Source organism: Canis lupus, chromosome 13, assembly GCF_003254725.2.
Source record: "Canis lupus dingo isolate Sandy chromosome 13, ASM325472v2, whole genome shotgun sequence".
In the NCBI taxonomy this organism is placed as follows: Eukaryota; Metazoa; Chordata; class Mammalia; order Carnivora; family Canidae; genus Canis; species Canis lupus.
Genome location: NC_064255.1, coordinates 7,151,918 through 7,174,625, shown reverse-complemented (window position 1 = coordinate 7,174,625; position 22,708 = coordinate 7,151,918). Strand labels below are relative to the sequence as shown.

Here is a 22,708-nt window from a genome sequence, read left to right as displayed (position 1 = left end):
TTTCCAAATACTTAGGGATTTTTTTTTCTGGGAAACTTACTGTTATTAATATAATTCATTGTAGTCAGATGACATATTTCACATGTCTTAAATTGTTCTGAAGTTCTCTGAGATTTCTTTAATGGCCTATAATATGGTTTATCTTGGTAATTGTTCTAATTTGCAAAGACTGCATTCTGCTACTCTTGGGTACTATGTCCATTGAGTGTCAATTAGGAAAATCTGTTAAAATCTAATTTATTCTTAATATGTCTCTATCCCTGATTTTCTCACTTTGTAAATTTAGTTTCTATCAATGTTGATAATTCTGAAAATATTGACATCTGCTCCTTAAGTTACTATGTACAATGACATATAGCTCCCTCTAGTGACTAATTCAAACCTTTGTATTTTAAAAATCACTTGTTTCTGAATGTATTTCGTAACAATACTTTGGGATTAAAAATTATTTTTAACTATAGCTCAGTGTGATGAATTTAAGTGTTACATATAAATTTTTTTGTTATATATATATCAAACTAAGTTTAAAAATCATTTTATCACTACAGAGGTCAAAACATCTATATTGTTTTTCTAATCTTTTTGTCATTTCATGTATTGCCTAGAACTTTTATATATAAGTTGTACAGTATAAACTAAGAGATGAGTCCCTTTACCACAAACATAAAAATTGATCAATCAGAAACTCTGTGTCCATACAGGTGCTATAAATTCTTCATTCCCCAAATCAATTATTCTACATGTAGTAACTAAATACCTATTATGTGCTGTTATGGGTTGAATTGCATCCCTCCATAATTCATGTTTGAAGCCTTAACTCCCAGTACTTTAAGAAGGTGGCCTTACTTGGGGATAAGGTCTTAATTAAATTAAAATGAATTGATTAGGTTTGTCTCTATATAATACTATAGGCTTCCTTATAAACAGGGAAATTTGGAAACAGAATGCATGAACCTACAGAGATCATCTACAAGCCAAGGAGAAAGCCCTCCAGCAGGTTATTTTTCTCATAGCCCACCAAAGGAATAAAACCTGTTAACACTGATTTTGGATTTCTGGCTTTCAGAACCATGAGACAGTTAGTTCTGTAATTTAAGCCACCTACTTTGTGGTACTTTGTAACAGTAGCCAAAGATATCTAAAACATGTGCCAAACACAGAATTTAGGACAAAGCATTCAAAGGTAAAGAGTGTTGTCCCAATGCCAAAAAATTCAATGTCTAGTAGAAAAACAGTCTTGTAAACTTTCAATGTATACAGCTAATTAAATTTATGTCACACAGGAGGGAGAGGAAGGAAATACACTCCAGATCTGATCATGGCATGGAGATCTTGTCTTTGAGATAGAGACCACTGAGCTAATTTGGAAGACAGAAACAGGGTTTGTACAGAAAAGGAGTAACATCTGCAAAGATGCCAAAGTAGTAGCCAACCTGTTAACACATAATGGACTAGGAGTTGGGAGTAAGTATTTGATATGACTGGAAGTTAAATTGTTCATAGCACTTGTCAGAGAGGAGAGTGATATGAAAACAACAAATAAGCCTTCCATAGAAGCTGGCAATCTAGTTACAGAGACAAAATTTACATATGTGAAGAGTTCAGAAAAGGTAAATATGTGATTAAGTATAAATGAATATTAACTACAGAAAAGAATAGCAATAATAACTTGCAGGTTTAAGTAAATGTAGAATCAAATAATGCCACAAAAGATAGGAAGCATAAAAATATTATCAAATCTTAGTTGGGAAATGGTAAAAGTATTCATTTGTAACATATTCTAAAATGTCAAAGATATGTGATAATATGTAGGGTAATCACTGAAAGGTAATAAAAGAATATATACCCAACAAGCTAATGGAGAAAAATGTAATAAAATAAAAACACTTGATTAACCAAAAAGAAGGCAAAAGAGAGGAACAAGGAACGAAAAACAATTGAACAAATGGCAAACAGTAACATGGTAGAGTTAAATCCAACTGTGCCAGCCATTAATTTATAGGAATTGATTAATTATCCAATTAAAAGGCAGAGACTGGATTACTAACAAAAACAGAACAACAGCTACAAAACTTAAGGATATAATGCTTACAAAAGGCATACGTCAAATATCAAGACACAGGAGTTAAAAGCAGAACAGAAAAAAAGATCTACTACACGATTACTAACCAAAAGGAAATGATGTAGCTATGCTGTAATATAGATCCTAAAAAAGGTGTTAAGAAGGCTAACAACATAGCCTCACAATTTATAAAATGAAAATAGGCAGAACTAAATACGGAAATTGACAAATATTTCATAGTGAAATATTTCAGCACAACTCTCTCCATTGGATGGCCATGGTGTTTACATAATCATAGCTCCATGGTTTGACATTGCTGTTTCAGTGAGCCAACAAAAGGGAAACGGTTTACAAGATAGGGAGATTTGAATGAAAAATAATCTTTGAAAATATTTTCAGATTTATTTGAGAGAGAGAAAGCATGAGTGGGAGGGGCAAAGGGAGAGAGAATCTCAAGCAGGCTCTGTGCATTAGGGCTCTGTGGGGCTTGGCTTGATCTCATAATCTGAGCTGAAACCAAGAGCCAGACGCTTAACTGACTGTGCCACCCAGATAGATGCCCCTGGAAATATTTTAAAATACATATCCCAATTCACATTTTAAAGTTAAATAAACAAACTTCCCTTGCAGGTATAGTTAAATGAAATTTCTCAGATTCATTTTTCTAGTCAGTTGATTTCACTGTATGTGTGATCAAGAACTTATATTTTATCTTATGTAACAACATATCCAGAATTGTGAAGTGAATTTTAATTACTAATGACAAGAAATCTAAAAATATTTATGGCCTTAGGAAGCTCAGTTAAAAAAAAAAACCCAGGAATTTTATATTATTAAAGTTTATATGCCCTCAAAGTAAGGTTTGTTGACAGAGAGCCTTAACTTGCTTCCTGGAGAACATCAGAGATTCAGGTGGGGCAGAGTTACAGCAAAAGTTCTTTCTATTCTTTGTAATTCTGAGTTTCCATCAAGTACTGAGTAAGACAGAGTTGAAACGGGCCAAATACTTCTAAAAATAGAGACTGTCATTTTAAGGGAAGTGAGCCCAGTGAAAGCCCACACTTAGTGTATCACAGTTTGATTTTGCTCCTGAAGCAAATCTGGCTGTAATCTTCTTTTGGATTTCCTTTCCTTGCTACTCCTGTGCTTCTTGCATATTTTTTCCTTAATTCTGCATGCAAATATTTCTCCAGTAGACACTAGTTTCTAATGTTCCATGTTTTTAATTTCTGTGTGCTGCATTTTAAACAGATGGGCTTTCTTCCAGCTATTTTAAGATAGAGAAAAGAAGAGACCAGGGGAATTAAAAATAATGCCTATATTAGATGTGTATTTCAAGTCGCTTTGATTCTCTCAGGTGCTTTAGAGAGTCACGCATTCTTCTTCATCACTAGCTCTCTTGCGTCCTACTCACAGATCAATATTCATCGCTAGTTTTCTGGCGTCCTACTCACAGATCAATAAGCTCTTGCTCTCAGGCATACTAACCTCTTGGCATAATCAGCTTTTCGTTCAAACATGCCATCTGTGCTTCACCAGGGCCATCTTTCTCTCATGAAACTGGCAATAGTGACAAAGTACATTTGAATTCCCGGTTCTCATAATCATCAAGCAGTCTGTGGTTCTCATTTGTAAATACAGCCTCCTCTATTTGGAAAACTCCTACAGCCTGTTACAGTAACTCAAAGTTCACATTTATTTTCATGCTGGAGAAAAAATGCCTCCTGGTATTTCTTTTAGACCACTCATCATTCTATAGTGTTTTTCCATGTTCCCCCAAACAGCCTCCTTCTTTGCCATCATGCTTTTTCCCCTCTAAATCCACCAACATGGAGGCTGAAGGAAATTGGATAGAAATCTCTATGGGAACTGTCAGACCATTCTTTAATCAGACCTACAGGTTGCTGCTCATGAGACATTGGTTCTCTGCCCAGACATTAAGTATGATTGCCCAGAGGCAATGTGCAGGGAAGCATGACAGCCACCCATGAAAACATGCTAACTCACCAGAGATTTATTTCCTCCTTTACTATCTGAAAACAACAAAACAAACAAAAATGGTAAGCCCTAATAACAGGCCAGCACTCTTGCTAGATCTAAGCATTTTCAGGACAGATTAGGATGCTGCTTATAAAAAGAGGTCTCAATCTGTTTTGAGGTTATACAAATTCCAATGGATTTTCTTTTTCTTTTTCTTTTTCTTTTTCTCTTTTACAAGAAATAAATGCCTGAATGCTGCTGAAAAGTTTTTTTCCTGGCTGGTTTTAAGTCTTCCAATATTTCCAGAAACAAATATGAAAAATTATGTCAATGGAAAGCATGTGAGATTAGCCTCATTGGATAGTCCCAGAGAAGCAAGAAAGATTAGTCAATTAGAAGAGATATTCTCTGGGGCTTTAGCAGTGACATAAGCAATTGTTTTTCAGTTTTGTAAATTTTGTACCATTTGTAAAGCAACGAAGAAGGCTTTAGCTCCACTGTAGATGAGCTAACATTTCCTTTGGCTACCAAATGCTTGTTAACTCCAGGATGTGAAGGTTAAGCCCAGTTTTGAAAATAGCAATTTAGGAATCTACAAAATGTTCATATTTCCCCCTAAATGTTTTTTTACAATAATATGAAAAAAATTGAATAGCTGGCTTTGTTTATTGTTATCACTTTTGGCTGATATTTGGTCAGAGAAATACTAATCAATTCTGAAACATTGAATAAATACCTCCTAAATGTCAGGTGCTATATAAAGCATTGATGTTGGAGAGGAAAAGCATGTATAGAAATGTACAGGACTATTCTTAGTATAGGTTTGCTGATTTATGGATCAGATATATTCCTAAAAAGGTATGTATAATTCAAATTATATAGAATTTTTAATATAAAAGTAGATATAGCTTATCTCTATTTCACACATATATTTATCTATATACTGCTCAGATATAGATATAGATATATGTATTGTATCAGAGTTTAGATCACCCTGTACCTTCATATGTAACTCCAAATATATAATATGCACACACACATACACACACACACACACTTATAACCTCTCAAATTAGATTGCAAGCTGGATTTTGAATTTTTCTCAAAATGTTGAGAGGAATGCAGTATGCATTGTAGGTGCTCAAAAAAAATTGGTTGATGTTAACATACTGATTCAATGAGAATAGATCATTATACAGAGACCAAGTAAGTCATCTTCAGCAGAAAGTCCTCTCCTAGGTACCTTAAAGCATATATTTTCTTTCTCTAGGGATGCACAGAGAATTTAAATACAAAAACAATATTCTATTCCACTGAGGTCCCAGCTATATTCACACTCCAAATTTGAAAGGATCATTCCCATTAGAATCACAGTGTGTAGATGTTAGTTTCAGTCCCCAGAATCTTATATTGTAAGTCTTTGTTTTCCTTATTTAGAGCCATAGAGTTGGGTTCAAGTCAGTGGGGGATAGTAACCAACTTTTCTGTCACAAGTTTGAATAATAGAAGATAAAGGTGTGCTCTTCATGAAGAATTGGTATGTAGTAGAGAAAAATATTTAGCGACTTGATACATGGCAAAAAATAACTCTTGCATGTGAGTGATTAAACACTGAGGAACAGAGGCATCACCAAGGCCTGTATGACTAGATTCAGTGCATTGTAGCAAACGCTTGTATACACGTTTCTATTCCCTGCAAGAATACGTGCTGCGAGGCAGTGGGTGTTTGTGCCTTGTTCAGCTTTGTGGTCCATTTCACAACACACTGTGCAGCATTTGGGGATAAATGAGGGAGTCTTGGAACTTGAGTGTGACTCAGAAGCTTCCTCTCCACACGTGATTGTGCCTAAGTCTTGGAAGAAGATTATGGTTTCTGCTGGGCTCAGTTTCCTTCCTCAATGCTTCCATAATAACACAATTTTATCATATTTCTTGAATTGTAGGTTTACTCCTGTATTATCAAAGGTGGGTCTATTTTCCGTTATCTTCATTTCTTTTTAAAGTCAAGTGCAGTGCTTGCACATTTGATACATGTTTGTGAATGAATGAAGAAAATGATACTTGGCTAGCTCTAAGGTTGTATGAGGTTCCCAGTTTATGTGTCTCTACAAACAATGTGTTTATTTTCAGAATCTTGATGTTTATCTGGGAAAACTAGCCACTAATTCCTAGGGATTAATTTACCCAGAGTAAATAATGATGTTCAGAGACATAGTCTTCCTGTGTATTGAATCCATGATGAAACTATGAAAGAAAATAAATTATCCAACTTCTTATTAAGTTGGGAAATTTCTGAAGGCACACAGAGCATAAGGTAGTGATGGAAATTTACTTTTAGTGCTCACATCCAATATAAATAAAAAACAAAATTCCAAAGAAGGATAATTTTGTTTCACAGGGTGAAAAAATAGGTATGTCTCTATTTTGTGTTGAATAAATAACTTTAAGTATTTAAAGAGACAGGAAATGGACTACAGTATTTCCCAGTAGAGCAAAATAGAATTTCACATTTTTTGTTATTTTATATGAAATGAATCTTTGGAGGTTACCTTAAAAAATGGCAGCTCCTAGTGCAGAATTATTATATACACACTTACTCTTCATTTAGTGTTGGGCAAGTCATTTTGCCCTCAGATGCTCAATTGCCTTATCTGCCAAATAGTTTGTGGAGAATTTATGAGGATTAGGAATAATTAATGTCAACTATCTGGTGAAATGTATCACATATATTTGATGCTCAGTAACTAATAGGTGTTTCATTATCACCATCATAATGATTGTTGTGAGTCGTTATTATGAAAATTAACTTAAAGTTTGAAACAGATTTTAAACTTACAGCACAAAATATTACCAATAGTTCACACTGCTAATAAACAGAATATACTGTGTTCTTCCCAAATCATGGTATTTTTCTTTAGTAGAGGGAATTAAATGACCTACCAAGTCATTGGCTTTATTTTTAACTGAATTAGAGGAAGACACACATAGTCGTATACATACTAAATTTCAATGGGCTCCTTGAAAATTTGTAATTTATAATTCTATCCTAGAGACCAAGAAAAATCTGTTCCTAATGAGTTTGCCAATTTCAATGTATTTCTTGAATTGTAGGTTTACTTCTGTATTATCAAAAGTGGGATGCATTGATTATGTGATTGTTTAGAATATTATGAAAGACTTCACACAGGATTATATAGAAAAACATACTTTAAACATACTTTAAAAACCTCATACTTGACAAAAAATAAAATTTATTTTTATGAATGGTGTTTTTAAAAATGATAAGACATCTTTGACACTTGTTTCAAAACTGATTGTTAATATATTTTTATGAAATTGGAAATTAGTATGGAATTTTTAGAGAGTAGTTTATGTGTAGGTCAAAAGTCACAAATTTGTCTTCCCTTGATCAAGCAAATAAAATTTTCAAAAGGTATTCTTAAAAACATAATTTTTATGCCATCTCCATATGGAGATGTGTGTTAAACATTTTCTATGTAGTGAAAGGGCAATAGTACTCATAACAACCAATACTTATGTAATATTTACCCTGTGCCAGTGATGCTTAGATGCTTTATGTAGTCATTTCATCCTTACAGGCCTGCTCTTTGTTGTACAGATGAGGAAACTGGGGTGCAAAGTGTTTAAGTGAAATGCCACAGTGCAGCAGACATCAGACTGTAGATTTCATGCTCTAAGTCATTTTATTATTTAGCCTCACAAATAGAGAAAACAATCTATAATTTAGTAATACAGAAGAGATGATGGAGAATTTTAATTGGACAGAATATTATGCAACAGTTAAAATAGACTTATGGAGAATATAAAGCAATGTGGACTTTAAAAAATAAACTAGGGATGCCTGGGTGGCTCAGCGGTTGAGCACCTGCCTTTCATGCCCAGGGTGTGATCCTGGAGTCCTGGGATCGAGTCCCACATCGGGCTCCCTGCATGGAGCCAGCTTCTCTCTCTACCTGTGCCCCTGCCTCTCTCTCATGAATAAGTAAATAAAATTAACATATGGATATTTTTTATTTTATAAATTTCCTTTAATGTCCAAATATTTCTCTGGCAATTTAAAAAAATCTGGTAGTTTGTAGACATTATACTCTAGCAAGTATTTTAGCTGTGTACTCTAGCTAAGATTTGTAAACAGAGGATTTAGTTGAATCTTTCCCTTCCTCTCACACATAGGTACAATGCTAATAACCTCACCACTGAATTCTCAACGAAGATCCATATGCTGCCTTTAGCATGTCATCTCTTTCAGTATGTTTTTACTATCCTCACAGTAGTGTAGGATATTGACTACTCCTTCTTAAAGCAATGTTGATAAGTTCACAGTACAAGATGGAGATAAAATGATCTTTTGTTCATTTGTTTTTTTGTTTTTTTTTTAATTTATTTATTTATGATAGTCATACAGAGAGAGAGAGAGGCAGAGACACAGGCAGAGGGAGAAGCAGGCTCCATGCACCGGGAGCCCGACGTGGGATTCGATCCCGGGTCTTCAGGATCGCGCCCTGGGCCAAAGGCAGGCGCAAAACCGCTGCGCCACCCAGGGATCCCTTGTTCATTTGTTTTAAATGCCATATGTTACAGAGATTACAAATATTGAGAGGTAGTGAATGATTTTTCTTTTTCTTCTATTTCATGGGACTATTTATCAGCGCCTATCTAACATTCTGTTCAGGAGATTGTAATGGCAGAGAAATCATAGGACACCAGCCCAGGCTGATGAGACCCTGACAACAAATTAGCTGGTCCTCCGATCTTACAACAATAAAAATCAGTTTGTGAATAGGGAAGCTTGTGTATAGATACTCATCTTTCCCCTTTCTCTCTAGAAAATTTTGGAGAACTCACCTAAATATTGACTGGGTAAGTTTAAGGCATTAGGTTATATTTTAAATATATAAACTCAGTGAGTGTCTATGATAAATCAATCAAAATTTTAGAAGTAAACCGATTTCTTATTACAATGAAACTAAAAAATCAGATATGGGATAAAGTGGAAAAATTGTATTAATTTCTCTTTTATTTAGTGTCAAAAAATAAACTGATTGATCTGGCTTTGCTTTTGGATTTTCTATGGAATTAATTTTTGTAGGATACTTATACGTACTGTATTTACATTCGTTTTCTTTTTCTTTTTAAAGTTTTTTTTAAAGATTTTATTTATTTATTTATGAGAGATGCAGAGACACAGGCAGAAGGAGAAGCAGGGAGCCCGATGCAGGACTTGATCTCGAACCCCTGGGATCACTCCCTGAGCCGAAGGCAGAATCTCAACTGCTGAGCCCCCTCAGGTGTCCCTTAAAGTTTTTATTAATTTAAATAGTCTCTATATCCCACATGGAGCTCGAACTCATGACCTCGAGATCAAGAGTCATAAGCTCCTCTGACTGAGCCAGCCAAGTGCCCCTATTTACATTCATCTTCTAAAAAGCCTTGGTCACCATTCACTAGATTCTTGTTCTAGCACTGAACAAATTTTAGCATTGCAGTTCTTGCTACCAAATTATCTTGGGGGTTAAAAGAATCCACTGCTATTGGAAAGGGTGTACCATGCCTATCTCTCTAAGCCGATATTCATCAATCTGTGCCAAATAGTAAAATGTCATTCCTATTAAACCATCAATAGTATGAACTTTTATTTTCCAAGCAGCAAAATTTATTTATGGATTGGACTGTATCCCAAATAAAAGTTATTCTGAGGGATTTGTAATAGAAAATGAAAAGAGATTCTACCAAAGAGCTTTGCAAACAGCATCACACAGTCATAAACTGTAAAGCACAATCAAACTGTGTCATAAAGCATGAAAACAATGTCATAAACCATAAACAAACTGTCCCGTACTGATACCAGGCCAGCTGGATGTTAATGAACTTCTTTTAGAAGGCCTTAATTTTTGCATTTCCTGTGACTCAGCCAAGCCTCCCACTCTCTGTTGAGGAGTCATGGATCATTTTGCAGTAGTTTGCAGCATGCACTTCTTATGCTTTGATGACATCAGAAGTAGTTATATTTAGTCACTAAAAGACACATATTTCCCATGAAACCAGCCATGGGCTCTCCGCTCTCCTTTACTAAAATAAGATACCACTCTTCACCAAATCATAGCAGCTAACTTTTATTGGACATTCACTGTGGTCAGGCACTCTGCTGAGTATGTTATAATCTTCTTAATGAGCATAATTATTACTCCCATTTTTCAGAGAAGCAAACTGAGGCACAGAAGCTGAAAGACTTGTTCCAGGTCACACAAAGAAGTCAGAATCCTAAACCAAGCAATCTGGCACCAAATTACCTGCAATAGTCTCAGTCCTTCTTGGCTTGCTCTTGCCCCAGCCATCAGCTCCTGGCAGCTTCCATGTCATCTGTGCTCCAGTCGACACTGGATGACTTTGTATTTCTCCACATTCCCGGTTTTTCCATTTTAAGCTAGACCTCCTTGTCATGCACTGCCACTGCCCCCCTGAGCTTGCTGGACTCTGGTTTCTCCGTGAGGGATATGTGCCGGCCTGCATTTAAACCAAGGCACTAAGTAGGCCTTGGGAGAAGCTCTGTAGAGGAGGGGGGATGTGTTACGGGACAATGAGGAAAGAGAGCTACTTCTTGTTACCTTAGTGTTTGTCTGCTTAATTTGCAGTGGTGGTTTGAGAAGGATATGGGAAAAAAACATTACAGTAAAGGTAGCTGGGATCCCAGATCTTCTTCTGTGCTAAGCATTAACCCCTTCATTGTCAGATAATGGAAAGTTACAAGGACTGTGGAGGGAGCTAGAGTAGGTAGGAGAGCTCTAGAGAAATTTGAGGGCACTGATCTGTTTATTGATAAATATGATATGTTCCTTAAATATTTACATTTTTATTTATAGCCCTACCAGTGTGTCTTGGTTAAAGAGTCTTTCTTGGTAGCGCCTTGTGTTAGTGGTATAAGTGGAATTCTAACCACTGCACACACAACCCTCCCCCCGCCTCAAATTCTTTCTTCTTCCTCTTCTTCTCTTAGATCACACTGAAATATGATTTTGTTTAGTGACAATCCATTTATATTCTCCTCTCAAAGTGGAGCAATTCTTCCCTGTCTAGCTTTACTGACCAGAATACATTGAACTCTTTATTTCGTCTTGGAGCCAATATTAACAGGAGCCAAGTTCACAATATATTCCAAATTCTGTGCTCCCTGGTCCTATATTTTCATTTCTTTCAGAATTAAAACTTTCTTATTAGATATGTGCTGCTTTATCCTCCTGTTGGTGAATGGCAAAATTAATGTCATCTGTCAGGGCTGGGAGTTTAAGAACTGAAATCCAGATTTTAGAGAATGGATAACTCAGGATAACTCAGTTCCTACTCTGTTTTGCTTGGCCCCCTTCACTTTCACCTACTTAATACTCTCTCCCCCTTCAGGCACCTGGCTATTTTTGCATCATCCACATTACATCCTTTAATAGATGACTTCTAGCGGCATTAAGCTATGCTTTTGTATCTGTGATGTTAACAAATAACGAAGTATAACATCCCCATCATCCTCCAGCTTTGAACATCACAGTGAAACATCTCAAGAGAATTGTTGATACACACTGTTTCAATGTCACCTCTCACTCATTAACTTATTCTGATCTGCTTCTGTTTCTTCCATTTCCCCTGTCAGTGGCCTTCCTCCTCGTATTACTCAACCATTTGTCCTTCAGCTGCATATGTCATGGCTTCTCTGGAAGCACTCTCTTCTCCAGCTTATGGGGCATTTTCCAGATTCTGTTCCTACTTCCCTGGCTGCTCCTTCTCAGTCTCCCTTGCTGACATTTCTTCTTTTTGACCTTACAAGTTGGTGGGCCTCAGGTCGGTGTCTGTGCTTGTTATTCTTATTTTCTCTCCCCTAAACTTTCTCTTTGCCTAATTACAAATGGTATACCAGATAGAACCATGTAAAAACTGGGGTCTCTGTAAATAAGTGAAAATGAGATGAATATCAGCCTAATATTTCTAACCGAAACCTCTTTCCTGAGTTCCATATCCACTGTTTACCTGACATATCCACTGGATGTCTAATAGGCATCTCAAACATAAAACATGTGTAAGATAAAATTTTTATCCTGCTCAATTTTAAGTTTTCTCTGTCATTTAATTCCACTACTAAAGAGTCATTTTTGATGTATGCATTTTCCTCACCTCCAAAATAGAATCCATCATCAAGTCCTTTCTCTTCTTTCATCAGTTTATATGTTGGATTTCTAGGTCCACTCTCAGCTACTCTAATCTAAGTGATCTTACATCTTAAGTGAGCACTATAATAATTCCCTATCTGCTTTTTCTGCTTCCACTTATTCTCCTATTACCCAATCTCTAGCTACCAAGTAAGACTCTTTAATCAAGACACACAGGTAGGACTGTAAATAAGAAACATCATATTTTATCAATTGAAAATATGTATACCAGACTCTCATACTAAACAATCAAGAAAACAAAGGTAATAGCAACAAAGATACCTCCTTAAACATGTCCCAATGTATTTAGACTAATCCAAATCCTTACCATGGTTCATACTAAAGGTTAGAAAACTACAGCCTGCAGGCCATGTTGAGTCCACTGCCTGTTTTTGTAAATGGTTCTACTGAGATACAGTCATGCTCAGTCAATTACACATAATCTAGGATTATTTTTGCACTACAGTGGCAAATTGAGTCACTGCAACAGAAATCATTTGGAGTGCAAAGCATATATTTACTATCTGAGCCTTTACAGAAAATGTTTGTTGGTCCTGGTTTATACTGTCTTGCACTATCTACTTCCTACCTAGCTCTGAACTTCTCTCTAGCTACTCTGCCTTTAGCTCACTTACAACTCTTCACCAACAGGCCTTGTTCCTATTACAGGACTAGAGCTAGTGCTTTATGCCATGTGGGATTTCTTGATATCTTTATAAGGAATGTTCTTTCTCTGGATCTTTGATTGGCTGGTACTTTCTCAATATCTAGCTCTCTCTTCCTAGGACAGAGGTATTCCTTGACATTCTATCTAAAGTTGCACCTGATTGCTATCTCATTGCAAATTTTTTTATTTCTTTCATAGCACTTATCACAGTAATTACCATGCAGACACTAGCCACAAGACAGCTAGTATAGTAAAATAATATTAGAAAACTAGACTTTATGGCAAGACATATTACTGAATAGACAAGACTTTACTAGGTATAGACAAGATTGTCTGGGGATATATAGATACCAGATGAAATAGGCTTTAAAGCAAGAGAGGAGGTTGCCTGGGTGGCTCAGCAATTGAGCATCTGCCTTCAGCTCAGGGCCTGATCCCGGGATCCGGGATCAAGTCCCACATCAGGCTCCTTGTGGGGAACCTGCTTCACCCTCTACCTACATCTCTGTCTCTCTCTCTGTATCTCTCATGAATAAATAAATAAAATCTTTTTAAAAAGCAAGAGAGAGTAATAAAAAAAAACCCTGACATTTCATAATCATAAAAGGTTAGTTCATAAGAAAAATCTTAAATTTGTATGTATCTAATAGCATAACCTCAAAATATATAAAGCGAATTTGGATAAGTTGCCCAGAGAAAAGGAAATATTCACAATCACATGGTTGAAGGTTTTAATACCATTATTTTAGTAGCTCACATAAATGCACAGATAAAATGTCAGTAATAGGTCCTATCCACTCCTACTGAATTACATACATTTCCTTTTCAGGTCTTGGTAGCCCACCCAATATATTTCCACGGCACCAATATCTACCATTCTTAAGGAAACTTTCTATATTCTGTTTATTTAATAGCCTCCCATACTTTCACACTGATTGGAGACAATTACTAAGCCTGTGGACAGGTAGATGAATTGAGACCCAAAGCTAAATAATTTATAGCAGGTCATGGAGAGAGTAATGAGGCCACGTGGCTAAAACATTCAAGCCTTGGTCTTTCTGACCTGTATTTTTTCCATGGATTATACTTCCTCCTCTGATGAATGAGTTAGCAATTTACTGTATCTTTTTCCTGTAATTGCTGTAAACCATTTTCTTCTTAATATTATACTCAGGTGGGGATTAGCAGAGATTAATGTCACCATTAACTCCCTAAAGGATGCTGGAGTGGTGTTTCCTACACCATTTTTGTTTAGTTTGCCAGTCTGGCTCCTGCAGAAATGGACAGACACTAGAGAATGACTATAGTACAGATTGCTTCAAGCTCATACAAGTAGAAACCCTGAGTGCAGTTGTTGTGCTCAATGTAGTATCATCGCTAGAACAGATTTAAAAAGCCTCATGTTCTCATGGTATGCAGCCATTGATTTATTGAATGCATTTTTCCTATTCTGGTCAGATAAGAGGATCAGACATAGTTTGCATTTATGTGACTGGCACAAACACATTCATTTATGCTTTTGCTTCAGGGCTATGTTAACTCTCCTGCCCTCTGTCATAATACAGTCTGAAGAGATTCAGACTGTCTGAGTTTCTCAGAACATTGCATTAATCCATTATATGACATCATGTTGATTGGATAAGAGGTGGCTAAAAGCTGGAAGTTTTATGCTCTTCTAGTGATAGAAGATAAACTATATGAAGCATTTACTTTTAAAAACTTGTAAATTCTCTGCCCTTTTGAATTGTAAATCTCCCAGCCTCTTGCCAGCTTTAGTACCTAGGAATGTCTTTCTCAAAGACTTTCCCTTAGAAATGTAACCATCAAGAAAGATAGTTCCCAATTCCCCAGGCTCTGTGGGAGGGTAGCAGCCTAACTTGGGTAAGCGCCAATTAGCACACACAGATGGTCTAATCACATTGATCAGCAACACTCCCACCTCTAACCTCCAGTACTTTTCTAATAGTTCACCCCAGTGTTTAAAAATTCACCTTCAATCTCTCTCTCTTTCCTAATGCAATAGCATTTCCCACCAGGTTTATTGAGATATAATTGACATAGAACATATAAATTTAAGGTGTATAATGCAATGATCTGATATATGTGTATATTGTGAAATGATCATCACAGCAAGTTAACATCCATCATTCATAGTTACATATTTTTCTTCTTGTGATGAGAACTTTCAACATCTACTCTTAGCAACTTTTCAATATACAATCAGCATTGTTCACTTGAACATAGTCTTCCTTGTCTATTTAATTCCATCTATATAATCCTTCTTTGACTCAGGTTTCATGATGAAAAGAACTGGAGAAGCTGCTTTGGATGTATTGAGGTTTTCCGAGCTTCCCTTTAAGCCTCGAACCACTTACTTCTGGACCATGAAATGAGAGAAGAGCAAACATTTATCTTATTTGAGCAGCTGAATTTGTGTTATCTCTTTGTTGGAACAGCTTGGCCTATGTCATAAGTAATACAAGACCTATTTGACCAAGTTCTTTTAAAAAGAAGACAGGATGGAGTTTGAAAAACAAAACAAAACAAAACAAAAAGACATTTAACTTTTTTTTTCCCTCCGAGCATGAATATGGCACCGAACTTTGTTAAAAGTCAAAACTTAGGAAAATATAAAAGTACATGTAACATCCATCACCAAAAAATTGAAATAAATGTAATATTTAAAACTTGGACCAAAATTGTATTGTTCAGAAACAAAGAGATGAGTTTATAATATTTTAAGATTCAATTTGGCCAAGTTCTACAATGAATTATTTCTTAGAAAAACATTGCAGAGAGCCCACCTAAAACCCATTTTATTTACTCAATATTTAGATTGCTTTAAAAAAGTGAATAGAGGGGATCCCTGGGTGGCGCAGCGGTTTAGCGCCTGCCTTTGGCTCAGGGGGCGATCCTGGAGACCCGGGATCGAATCCCACGTCAGGCTCCCGGTGCATGGAGCCTGCTTCTCCCTCTGCCTATGTCTCTGCCTCTCTCTAGCTCTCTCTCTGTGTAACTATCGTAAATAAATAAAAATTAAAAAAAAAGATCTGTGAAAAAGTGAATAGAATAACATAAATGTAGAAAAGGATACTTCAGTGTTATTATGTAATGCATATTTTCTGATTTTCTAATGAGCTTTTTGCTGTGTCCATATTACAGTTTTTTGGGATAAGGCTAATCTTCACCATGTCATTCATTGATGCCCTTTCTTCTTTCCTTTATTCTCTCCATTTGTAAATATTCTTTAAATTGATTCAGCACAAACTTGTGAATACATATATTGTTCCTGGAGCTGTTTTGGGTGCCAAAGTGCTAAAGAGAACCTCAACGGGAGATGGACAATAAAGTACAAACAAGTCACAAAAACAAGAGAATATTTGTGATAAATCAGAGGTGGGCGTAGGAGAAGGAAAGTGGATGCTGCCAAGGAGACTAACTGGATGGGGAAGAAAGAGCTATGAAGCTGGCTGGGCATGTCCACTTGTGCAGAGGCAAGAAAGAGGATTCCAGACCCAGGGAAGTACAATTGCAAAGACCTCTGGCAAGGAGAAAGCTTGACTCCCCAGAAATGGTAGCAGCTAAGGAAAGGGAATAAAGTGAGCAAGGAAGAGAATTGAGTTGGGATGAGGTGGAACTAGAGGAGCATGATTAGAGAAGTAACTTATGAGACAGCTAAGGAGGTTAAATTCTGTTCTAAGCACAAAGTAGAGTTTTAAGGGGAACAGTAATAGGATCTATTTACATTTGTCAGGAAGCACTCTGGCTGTGCCTAGATTAGAAGAAAGACTATCTTATCCTTCATTATTGAAGTCATAGGCTGCTGGGGGTGGGGATTCAGGAAAGTCATGACTGCCTTGCTTTGGGAACTTGTAATGAAATCTCTGGACACCAGAACACATTTGTATATTATGGACTGATTGGTTTGAAAACGTTTCTCGTTTGTATGCTAGTCAGACTTTCAGCCAGATGGCTTGAGGCTGAAAGGAAAAAAAATCTATCCAGCTAGGCACAGGTTTTTTTGTTGTTTTGGTCCCCTGTTTTTTAGGAGGACCTGAAGAGATGTGAGAATCAGGAGTCACAGAGTAGTTTGACCTCTGAACCCCACAGAGCTAAGAAGATGAGCGATGAGAGAGGAGAAGACAATCTCAGAAGACATGCGGATTTCTCTGGGGCATCCAAAAAACAGCAAGCACCACAACACACATTCCCTCTAGCACTCTACTTTAAGTCTGCATCATGTTTATATTACTTACCCACTCATCTTCTCCACATCATGATTTAAGAAACAAAATAAAACCCTGTTCTTTAAACTTTTCAACACTATGAGTATCACAGTGAAGTTAAATGAGTTGGAATTAAATCATTCATGCGCTCATTTATATGCAGCAGAAAATCCAGAGTAACTGCTCTAATACTTGGCAAATTATTATTTAGGAGAGGAGCATATTTGAATAATTAATATAAATAATTAACATACTTTAAGACTATTCTTGCTGTAATGCCAATAGGCATTACGGGAAAAGGGATTTTAACCATCTGCAAGAAACTATATTGGACAAGTATCCTTGACGATGATTAAAACTCAACAATTTGATTTTTCTTTATTTTATGAGATGACTAAATGCATTTGAAATACTTCATTAACTAGAAAGTCTGCTTTATGCCATCCAGAGATGAATTTATACTTGTGAAATATGCAAATATTTTTAAGGTATAAAATTTTAACTGCTGTTGAATTCAACTGAAGCACCATGAAAATTGAAACATAGCTCATAATTCCATATTTCATTTTAACAACCTTGGCTAAACATTTTTCTCAGAATTGAGATTTATGAAGTAAATCAATTTTAGTGACTATGATCTCACTTCCCCAAGTAATGTCTGCCAGGCTTCGTGGGGTACAACTTCCATCCTCAGATTCCAAACAGGACTAGAGTGGGAGCCTGGCTGTGCAGGAAGTCAGGAGCCAGCCCAGCAGCTGCAAAATCCACCTTTACATATTTTCTTAGTCCTTTGTTTTAATCAATATCCTCTTCTAAGCTGTTAAAATGGGATTTAAAACTTGGCAGCATTTGTCTTGCACATGTTGGCTTTAAAAGATATTTAACATTAAGAAAATTAAGAAAATATAATGAAAAGGAAGATTTTGATTGCACCTGCAGTATTTTCATGGTAGGAAAGGTTTATTTTTATAGCCAATAAAACTATCTAGGTGTGTTGTCTGGGGTGCTCAGATATTAGTGAAAAGGGGATAGGTAGGGTGAGAGGAAGGGATTGTGAGAGGAGCTCCAGAAATTTGGAAACAGGAAAGAAGAGGCATCCATTGTTATCTATGGAAGGAAATCTGGCTTGGATGTCAGATCATCTTGATTTTTAGCTCAGGTTTATAAACAAAGCCATCTTAACCACCCCAGTAATAAGAGATCCAGAACAGATCCAACCTTTGTGTGAAGCTTATATATTTCTGGTGGAAAAAAATAATTAAAATTGTGAATACAAAATTAGGCATGGATCCCTAAAAGGGAATTATGTAGTGAGGAATCTTGAAGCTTATATTCTTAGTATCATGTTAAATTCTGCTCCAGGTAGAATGACATCTGATCAGGTAGATATCAGAATTGCTACCTTCATATGATATAGCTGAGATCCAAGGATAAGAAGTGGCTTCCAGCTGGTACCTGGTAAAGCTAAGCCTTGGACCTGGCTGGTCTCATGAAGTTGGAATCTCTGCTCCTTCTATCACACAGCAGGAGCTCCATATGTGACCTCAGGCAAGTTACTTTACCTCTTTGGTCCTTCAGTCCCATCTTGAAAAATGAAAGTCAAAGCAAAATGAACATAAAGGTCTTTCCAGTTTAATAAACATACTGGCCATTTATGCAGGTTTAAAAACAGCAACATTATCTTTGCCTCTTCTCAGAATCTCACTCCCCATGATCTGGCAGACTGTAACATGATGATGGGTAGTACTGCTGTGACATCAGCCTCCCAGGGTTGGATTGTTGGTCCTACCATAGAATAGCTGTGGATGCTCAGGTAAATCACTTCTATTTTCTCCTTTATAAAATAATGATAATAGTCCTGGCAGCAAAATTTATAATGATTATTACATAACTTCATCCATAGTGCAGTAAAAATTAGCCATTATGTCTTGATCAATCGTCAAATCAAAAACAGTTCCTATTTATACCCTTGAGCCACCTTCTTCCCCCATCATTTTTCTCTTACCATTTCAAGAAGGATGCCTTCCCAGAATTCACCTCATATCAGGATACAACCAGGGTATAAGCATACCTGCCTTTCCCATTTCTACTCTGCTGTTTCCCCACATACTAATAAAAACAATGTAGGTGGGACACATTCTCTCAGTATTTAAGAGCCCACCGTCTTTCTGGGTTTCTTTGGCCATCCCTCTGCTAAACCAATATGCTTTCTGGAGCACCTGGGTGATACAGTCAGTTGAGGAACCCACTCTTGGTTTCAGCTCAGGTCTTGAGATCAAGCCCTGAGTTGGGCTCCAAGTGGAGTGTGCTTGGAGTTTCTCTCCCTCTGCCTTGGCCCCTCCCCTCCATGTTTGCTCACTCTCTCTCTATAAAGTAAATAAATTTTTTTAACAACGGGGGTGGCTCAGCGGTTTAGTGCCGCCTTCAGCCCAGGATGTGATCCTGGAGACCCAGGATCCAGTCCCATGTCAGACTCTCTGTGTGGAGCCTGGTTCTCCCTCTGCCTGTGTCTCTGCTTCTCTTTCTCTCTCTCTCTCTCTCTCTCTCTCTCTCTCTCTGTGTGTGTGTCTCTCATGAATAAATAAATAAAGTCTAAAAATTTTTTAAAAAGCAATATTTTTCATTTATTTTTTCTTCTAAAAGACCACATTATCTTTGGAGCTGCTCTTTCTCCTTTCTGTTACTTGTCCTCAGGGATTCTGTCTTTTTCTGCTGAGTGAGGGAGCTTTGAGTTATGTCTCCTTCTCCCAACCATTTCAGCTCCTCTGGTTAGCTGCAGACTGCTACAGTCACCAACTGGCTGGGGATGTGGTGAGGCAAGAGTTTGCCTCTCAAAGCCTTTGTTTTCTCATTCACAAATTGGGATCACTGTTTCTCCATAACTGTGGTATGGATTAAATTAACCAAAGCATATAAACTAGTTAACACACTGTCTAGCACACTGCAAGCCCTCAAGAACTATTGACTCTTATTATCGTCACAATCATTATTATGAGAGGTTTGGTAGCACCCCATTTCCTTTTCCCCTGCAAAATACTTTCCAGAATGGTTCCAGTAATAGCACTATTTCACATTCTGGAAATAATGAGCAAAAGGCTAAATATGTTGGTAAGATCATCTCCTGATCAGGGATACTTTTTATGATTGTAGAATCCATTTTTATGCTGATATATAGTAATCATATTGCATTCTTTTGAACCTCTGTTTTCTGCAAAAAAAAAAAATCTTAAATGATTAAACATTCTTAAGAGATATTTACTTATGCTGTGATTGAGACTGCATTTTACTTCCCTCAAAACAATCTTTTAATAAATAATTTCAGAAGACATGTTCAAAATAGGAATGCCATCAGGGAAATGTTGATGCAGATGGGATTTTTTAGAGCTCAAAGTAATTAAGAGTTCCTGGCAATGAGAAAAAAACCTTTGAAGAAATAGAATCCAATTCTTTATCCATGATAATTTAATGTTGTACCTTTAAACTGTCTTATCAGTATTTAAACTGTACTAATAAGACAGTTTAAATACTAATTTATGATCCACTCAGGTTTAGCATAATGTCATATAACTGAAAACCTTATGTTCTGGGTGCATTTATTTAAAATATTGATTGAGTCAGTGTCCTATTTCAAAACGTTCTACTTTAATGCAATAAAGATAAGCTACTATCTTTAAAATGTCTTTAAAAATGACACTGAGTTCTGGAATTACTATTTGGCAAGAAAAGATAGCATTATATAATAACGAAAATTTGTGGGCTCTGAAAGTCCTCTAGAGTTTCTTGCGTATTAGTATTATTGATTAGGCTTCTGATGATTGACTAATGGCTAAACGTGTTTGGTTAAATGCAAACAAGTCCCCTATCAATAAAGAGTAACATTTTGCGTAATGGAAAAATGAGAACTAACTGACGATTTGCTAAAGTAAATCATAACACATAGGGATTCAAAGCATCAAAATCTCAATTATTGTCATTATAAAACTAAAATCCTTAACTGTTATATCCCGGAAACTATAAATTCAAATTTACAGGACAATTAATAGAACATCCAACCATTCTTTACTAACTTATTCATTAAGCATTATGAGTATCAACTACATACGAAAACACACACTAGTAGCTGTATATGAGAATATTAAGAGACAAACATGGAAACTGAAGCCAAAAAATGAACAAAGGAGACAAAACAAAAAAATTATGAACTGTGACCTATTTGCAGTTTGAAACTTTAGAACTTTGAAAGAAACAAAGAGAAAGAAGTGTTAGAAAATAATAGGGGAATAAGAACTCAGAAAAGACAGCAATATTCTCGGAGGATAGAATATTTATGCTGAGGCCTAAGTGATTCCAGGAGAAAGACTGGAAGAACTCTAGCAGTAAAGTTCCCAACGTACCTGTTATTTGATAAAGAGGAAGGTTAGAATGGTCCAAGGCTAGTGATAGAAGAAAAAGAGGAATTGAGAGGATTTTGGACAGGGTGGAGTCAGATTACGCATATAAGTAGGACAGTTTGATTTTAGCAAATAGGCAATGGGGACCCTTAATATCTGGAAGGGAGTCATTTGACACAGAAGTTACACATTGGCTTCTTGCTACTAGATAGCAGATATTGTTTATCTTGAATCATAACAAATCAGATATTGTTTATCTTGAATCAGAACAAATCAGAATAAATCAGCAATGTAATGGAAGGAAATAAAGGAAAGGGAATATGGTAGGGAAGAATTATATAGAAGTGGAGGAGCACACTGCAAGTATGGGATTTTGAGACAAGGAGTAGCACAGCTTTTAATATTGATTTTTTTAAAAAGATTGTATTCCTTTATATCAGAGAGAGAGTGCGTGTGCATGGGCGCAGGGGGAGGGGCAGAGAGAGAGATTCTGAAGCAGACTCCATGCTGAGTGCTAAGCCCAACATGGGCTCAATCCCAAGACCCTGATGACATCATGACGAGAGTCAAAAATGAGAGTTGGAAGCTTAATCAACTGACTCACCTACATGCCTCAATATTGATTTTTAATATGAATACTCTCCTTTCCAGAGATTAGAAGCCTCAGTTTCTAATAGATGAACAATTCATTCAACAAATATTTATCATTTCATAAGTGCTGGGATTTTTCAATTTAACAAGATTTAATATAACCAGATTGATTGGACAATAATGGAAATCATGAATGAAGGATATAGAAAGTGAAAATCTCTCTGGTATAGATCTGCAGTTGCTTCAATTGAAGCAGTTGCTTCATTTGAAAATATTTTGTATACTGATCATATGAAACTATTAGCAAGGCTCTGTACAGTCTTTCTAAAGTTATACTAGATAGATTTACCATCAAATAACGTAACTGATGGCAGCAGAGCATTTCATGCCACTACGGATGTCTGAGATGGTACTGTCACTAAACTCAGACTAAAGATCCTTGGTCATTACAGGATCCTCACAGATCAGACCACAGATGTCAGCTGTAACTTAGTCACAGAGAGCCTGCTCTGAGGTTGGGACTTTTGCCTTTAGGCCATCTGCTTAAACTGTCAAGACTAGCAATAACAACCAAAAAG

General features: G+C 36.4%; 1 long non-coding RNA gene across 1 annotated transcript in view; it reads right to left on the bottom strand.

Annotated features, from left to right (window-relative positions):
• The window catches only part of LOC125752413 (uncharacterized), a 56,850-nt gene extending 35,144 nt beyond the window's left edge, over nt 1-21,706 (bottom strand). The window contains exon 1 of the long non-coding RNA XR_007401876.1: nt 21,543-21,706. This is a non-coding gene — a long non-coding RNA (uncharacterized LOC125752413). The remainder of the gene's footprint in view (nt 1-21,542) is intronic.
• Nucleotides 21,707-22,708: the final 1,002 nt, after the last annotated feature.